This window comes from Calypte anna, chromosome Z, assembly GCF_003957555.1.
Source record: "Calypte anna isolate BGI_N300 chromosome Z, bCalAnn1_v1.p, whole genome shotgun sequence".
NCBI classification, from domain to species: domain Eukaryota; kingdom Metazoa; phylum Chordata; class Aves; order Apodiformes; family Trochilidae; genus Calypte; species Calypte anna.
The window spans coordinates 15,399,725-15,406,523 of NC_044274.1; positions in this window are offsets into that span (position 1 = coordinate 15,399,725).

The following is a 6,799-nucleotide window of genomic DNA, read 5'->3' on the forward strand; positions in this document are numbered from 1 at the left end:
GGTGGCTTAAAATAAATATGTCATAGAAGTTTTACTAACTCAGATACTTAAACTATATTTTTACTTGCAAGATAGTTCTCAAGGCTGTTCTGCATTTACAGAGTATAAAGCAAGAGGAAGAGGCCAATAAAAAAATCTGACTCAAAAGCTGCAAAATTAGTGAAGAAGGTTGTGCAGTCCTGGACTGCAATTAAATGTACATAATGGAACAGAAAAAGTAGCCTGCTGTCATGCCAAAAAGCTAGGTACTTGCTTTTTGTTTTAAGTCTCTTCCATTAATTCAGAGGATTTCAGTTCCAGATAAAGTGCTATAAGTCAAATGAGATGACACCTTTTTTTTCCCCCCCTCATTTCAGTGATATTGCAGTTTGTTCTTGCACATTACAAATACATCATTTTTTTCAGTATCTGATGTGCTTTTTTTGCTTCACCTGGTTCTATTAAAACATGGAAGTTGTTTAATGCATTTGCACTCATAGTAGGCTTTCTAACCCTACACAATGCTCTGCACAGACAACAAAAAACAAAAATCAAATTGGTTCATAACTTCTGGGACGATGGCTGCACTCGGTACTGGACAGGAGTTAACAAGCTGTTCACTTATTCTGCCAACAAGCAGAAAAACTTGTCTGACTTAGGTCTGAGCTTCTTGAGTCACTTATTTTGAAAAATCCAATTAAATCCTTATGTTCTCATTACCTTCTTGTAATCTTTAACCTACGTCAGCTTCAGGGTTTCACCTCTTCAAAAAACTTCAGCTCTGCAAGATGCTGAGCATCCCAGTGCACTTACTTAATTTTACAGAATGTGTGAGCTTGGGTGCCTTGTTTTACTAGGACTTAGTGAACAGTCCACTAGGACTTCAGTGAAGTCCTGCAGGGCTCCATCCTTGGCCCAGTCCTTTTCAACATCTTCATCAATAACTTGGACACAGAACTGGAAGAAATTTTAAGCAAGTTTGCAGATGACACCAAATTGGGAGGAGTGATCGACTCCTTCAAGGACAGGCAGGCCCTGCAGAGAGACCTCACCAGGTTAGAGAGATGGTCAGTCACCAACCACATGAGGTTTAACAAGGACAAGTGCCAAATTCTGCACCTGGGACGGGACAACCCATGTTGCAAGTACAGAGTGGGGAACAGGTGTCTGGAGAGCAGTGTGGTGCAGAGGGACCTGGGGGTCCTGGTTGCTGACCATCTGAACATGATCCAGCAGTGTGCCCTGGCAGCCAGGAGAGGCAACTGTGTCCTGGGGTGCATCAAGCACAGTGTCACCAGCCAGTCAAGGGAGGTGATTGTCCCACTCTGCACTGGTACACCCTCACCTTGAGTACTGTGTGCAATTTGGGCATTGCAGTGTGGAAAGACATCAGTCTACTGGAGAGTGTCCAAAGGAGAGCAACAAGGATGGTGGCGAAGGGTTTGGAAGGGATGACTTCTGAGGAGCAGCTGAGGTCACTTGTTTTGTTCAGTTTGGAGAAGAGGAGGCTGAGAGGTGACCTCATTGCAGTCTATGGCTTCCTGATGAGGGGAAGAGATGGGACTGGCACTGATTTCTTCACTCCTGTGACCAAAGACAGGACTCAGGGAAATGGTAGGAAGATGAATCAGGGGGAATTTAGGTAAGATATCAGGAAAAAAAGTTTTTCACCCAAGGGGCAGTTGAGCAGTGGAACAAGTCCCCCTGGGAAGTGGTGACAGTGCCAAGCCTGCCTGAGTTCAAGAAGCATTTGAATGACACTCTTGGGCACATGGTGTGATTCTGGGGGTGCCCTACACAGGGACAGGAGTCAGACTTAATGATCCTGATCTGTTTCTTCCAAATCCACATACTCTCCAATTCTATGATTTTATGACTCTTATTTCATAATGAGAGTCTGTTGAAGTTTATTTTATAATAACTCTTATTTTATAAATAAGACTTGTTGAGTCTTATTTTATTGTGTGTGTCTGTTGAAGATTCTCTGGAGGCTTTAGTTGTGTATTCAAACGGTAGGCTGGCTGTTAGGAATCTGAATATGGTGGAAAGAAGTCCAAGCCTTCATTCATGCCTGGTATTGTGGTGCTATCCAGCTCACTGCCTACTTAGGTAGAAGAATTTTTGTTTTATTTGTAGTTTTCAGACCAGTACAGTGAGCTGCAATGACTGTCAGATTTTCTTCAGCTACAAAAAAGCACTTACCTAGACCAGCTACAGCCAGAAGTAGCCCGCCATTGAGAGATGACATCCAGCTTACATTTCACCTCAGAGGAATCTTTTCATTCCTGTTACCTGAGTGCATATTGCAGGCCTTCACAGGAAATAGACACTTATGGCATATTTGTTTCATAAAATAGGAAGTCACAGTGACTTTACACAAATTTTGCTGTACTTGGTCTTATGGAGGAGTATGCCATAAGTTTCATTTGGTTACATTTTCTTTTTAATGTGGATTATCTTCTGAGAAACAGTGTAAAGGACTAGCAGGGGAAACTTCTAAAATGAGCTTTCTCTCCATTTACTAATATTTTCAAGCTAAAAAAAAGATGCCATAGTAAACTCCACTTTAAGATTATTGAGTCTAACCTTAAACCTGTGTCAGCTCTCCAGACTCCTCACTAGCTTCATTTCCCTTCTTTGGACTTAAGCACCTCAATGTCCTTCCTGTAGTGTTGCACTTGCTGAAATTAACAGCAAGTTTCTCAGACAGTGTGTGCTTCTAGGACTGATAACACTCAATGTTTATAGTTATTGCTAGAGACTGGTGTGCAGAGCCAAGGACTGCTCAGCTCTGAGGAAAACTTTTACTCTCCAGAAGGAATAAAGAGGTCCCACCAGCAGCCCTGCTTTGGGGAGGAACAGACAAGATAGATGCCAGAATTGACCAAACAGAGTATTCCATCCCATATGCGTCAATACTCAGTATAAATTTGAGGCATCACGAGGCCCAAGCCACGCTTCCAGCTTCCGGCTGCCTGCCCTTCCTGCCTTTCCTGCTTCCCTTCCTTCAATCGGCATGCTGGAAGGATTCCATCCGTTCCTCTGCCTGTGGTCCTGATCCATCCCAGCCCATATCTGTGTGTTCTTGCCTCCAGTTCCCAACTGCTGCCGACTCCAGGAGTCTAGCCTGGACTTTCCCAGGGCTGCCCTGCAGCCTCGGTGGTGATGTGAGAGTTATTGGGGGAAAAGGAGGGAGGAATGTGGTATCCATTTTCCTGTATATCTGTATATATTTAATAATTTTTCCTATCTATCACTACTGTTTCATTAAAGTTGTGTAGTTTAGTTTCCAACCCATAAGTCTCTCTCCCTTATTCTCTCTCCTTTCTTTATCAGGAAGGAGAGAGAGATTAATAAAGAGCGTCTGTTACTTGGTTTAATTGCCGGGCCAGTGTTAAACTGTTGACACTTACAAATAATTCTCCCAGTTCTAAAAGAATTCAGGATTTTAAATTGCTGAATTGCTAAGTGTATCCTGTGACCTTATGAATCTGGGACCCAACATGCAATCTGAAATACATCACAGAGACCAGATAAGGACTGCTCTGACTCCTCTTTTGTCAGAGAACAGAGACAGAAATCATAGCTTCACTAGAATTATTTAATCAAAGCAATTTTGGTATTAAGAACAAAAAAACCCTCCATACATAAGACTTCAAAAATCTGGTGTTGTGTCAGCAGAATCAGCCTACATAACAAAATTACCTCAGCTGGGAAAATAATATACTTAGATTGTTACTGCTGTTGTGAATGGTGTGACAGTCTTGCATTGCCAGGAAGAACAAAATGTTCTTGAAATTATGTTTGGCTTTAACTTCTATCTAGTCCTGTGCATCTAAGAATTTCATGTAACCAGAAAAACAACACATGAAGTAGTTTTTTATTCAAGGAAAAGAAATTGCATAACTTTAGATGAGGAGAACCTGTAGGTCTTATCTGAAGGGTATTTGAAAGCTTTTGTTCTTTGCTGGTAAACACTTAGAAATAGGTTCTCTTTTAGACAAATGCACTTTCTGCCAGCGTTGATATTCTGGAAATATTTAACACATCTGCAGAAAACAGGGCTAGAGTAAAGCACTCAAGCACTTTCCTGGCCCTCAATTACAGGAGCCCAGGAGAATCTTTATGCAAAAGAGGAAAGGAAAGGGAGAACACTGTGGACAGTAATCAGTCTAATTTGTACTTAGTTAAGCCTGCCTGAAGCAGAGGGACTTCCAGAGACAGTCTGCTTAGTGGGTTAGAGTGGCCTCTAGCATTATTTATGAGACACAGTGGAATGCAAAGGGGTTCATAGAATGATCAAATTACCTTTGAAAGGACCTTCAAGATCATCAACTCCAACCTTGGCCTTGTCCAACAACAAGACCTTAAATAAGCCATATACAATTCTTAAATATCTCTAGGGATGGTGACTCCACCACAGCTCTGGGCAGCCTGTTCAGATGTCTTATAACCCTTTTGAAGGCAAGATGTCTTTGAAGGCAAGGCCTAACTAGGTGAGGACCAGATAGCAGAGATAACATGCCCCTACTGAAGATGAAGACTAGCTTTTTAAAGTGTAATAGTGAGTTTTCATAAGGGAGCTGTGTCTTTTTTTATATGAAAAAGGTCAGTAAGACAACATTTTGAGCTGAGAGAGAGCTGGTTTGGAACAAGATTAGTCACATGGATATGTGCAAGTAAATTTCTCAAAATGTGATGTAGAATTTGGAAATTACAAAGCAATGCTGTCTGCCTCTACAGGTTGTTTGAGAGGGACCAGATCTTTCCATAACCAACAAAGTGCAGTAATGACAAAGACTGAAAGGTGTTGAAAATGAAGATAAAGCAGAGGATGCTTGTCTTGCTAATTGTGGTAAATATCTACAAGAAATTAATGACATTTTGTGCATGTTCTAAAGCCATTTTCCCATCCTCTTGATTTTTTTGCTTTCCTAGAAGCTTTATGTATAGATATTAGCAGGACAAGAATTGTCTCTCGTGGTCAGAAAACAGTATATAGCAGTAATCAGTGTATAAAGTGGCCATGCACAACCCTCATGAACATCTAAGCAGCTGAAAGATTTGTTATTGTTTTAAAGCATAATCCTTAAGTAGCATGGGGTAAGCATATGCAAATAGTTAATAAACTTGAGGTAAACCTCTGTACTTTGACTTTCAGTCCTGAAGTGTGTAATACTTTTGTGTCATAAGTGATAATATGAAAAATCAAAGGTATGTTTTGCAGTAATTCTAATGTTACATGGTGTGGTTCAATGATTATTGAGAAAACACATATCCCAGCAACCAGGAATCAGAATTATTTTCAATTTCTTTACAGCTTGTCTGTGTTTTTAAACTCCATGTGATTTTCCCAAATCTGTGGAAATTATGCACCTAAACAAAGAATAAATCAGGTAACTGCATGGATAAAGAGCCAAAAGCTTTAAAACTTGCAAAGTGCGCAGCTATAACAGCAGTAACAATCCTTGTGATGCCAAAGATGTAGATATGTCAAAGGTATATCTCTGGCATCTTGTTGTATCTCCCTTTACCCTATCTCTTGTATCATTCAGCTTAGAGAAACTGTAGACTTAAAAACACAGAGGGACCTCAAGAAGGCAGCTGTCCACCTATGCAAATCATTGCTTGTGTCTCTCAGTTTTCAGTTGCTACCATAGACCTACCTCTACTAAAAAAAAAATAACATTTTTATTTATTCTGTTTTCATACTAGGTCAGTAATAGAGCAGAAAGGAGGAACAGATCTACTAGGATTTGAAGTAGTTCACAGAATATCTATTTTGATTTCAAATCTCCACCCTCTGCTCATTAAACCCGCTTACCATATGTGTATTACTAGCATAAATGTTTTAACTCTGCAATTTTTTTGTCCTCAGTTCTTTGCAATTCTTTATATTATGCCTTGGATTGGTCTTGTAATTTCCTGTCCTCCACATTTAAAAAGCTCTGGTATTATAAAATTGAATCATTTCTCCCCTGGAAACTGACAGCTCTTTGTTTGCTCTTTGATAATGCTGAGATGTTATAATAAGGAATCATATCAATAAAGATTTCTATTAATTCTTACATAATTACAGAATGGTCAAAACTGAAATGGACCTTTGGATGTAATTTTAGTCATATACTAACAATATACATCTTCTACAGGTATAAAATTTATTGGAGCATATAAAAGGTCTTTCAGCTCTGACTGATACTGTTTCATAATCTTTTATGATTCATTAAGTGGCAGGATGGGATAAATAATTTTGTTTGGCAGGCATAGGAACTCACTTCCATTTGCAAATACACATTAAAACAGATTAACATTTCAAAAATACTGTTAACTCACACAGGCAAGCACTTGGAATGTTTAGATTCTTTTTGCCTTTCAGGGTTAGTTTTCTTCTACAGACCTTTATTCTACTTTTTATTTTCATTGAAGCAGTTGACTATTGCTTGTTTCCTTCACATCTTTATCTCAAGCAGTGCTTGAAGATCTTTCATTTTCCACTTAGTTTCAAGACACAGCTTGGTCTGTGCCAGTGTCTCACTTTCTCAGGTAAGGGACACTCTTCCTTGTTTCTACTGTAGCTTACACCTACAACCTGAAATAACACTGCGGTTCTGTTACTGCTTACAGAACAAGAACCAAAACAGACATTATCAATTTAAGAGGTTATCAAGCTTCTATGTTTTTTAAATCCATGGCCTTTCAAGGGGCCACAGCATTTAAGGACTAAAGAGAACATGCTGTTTTGAAAGGAAGACCCTGAAAACAGGGAATCAGCAGCCTCTCAATTTCTTTCTTGTTCCCAGTTCGTGCATTTATTACTGGA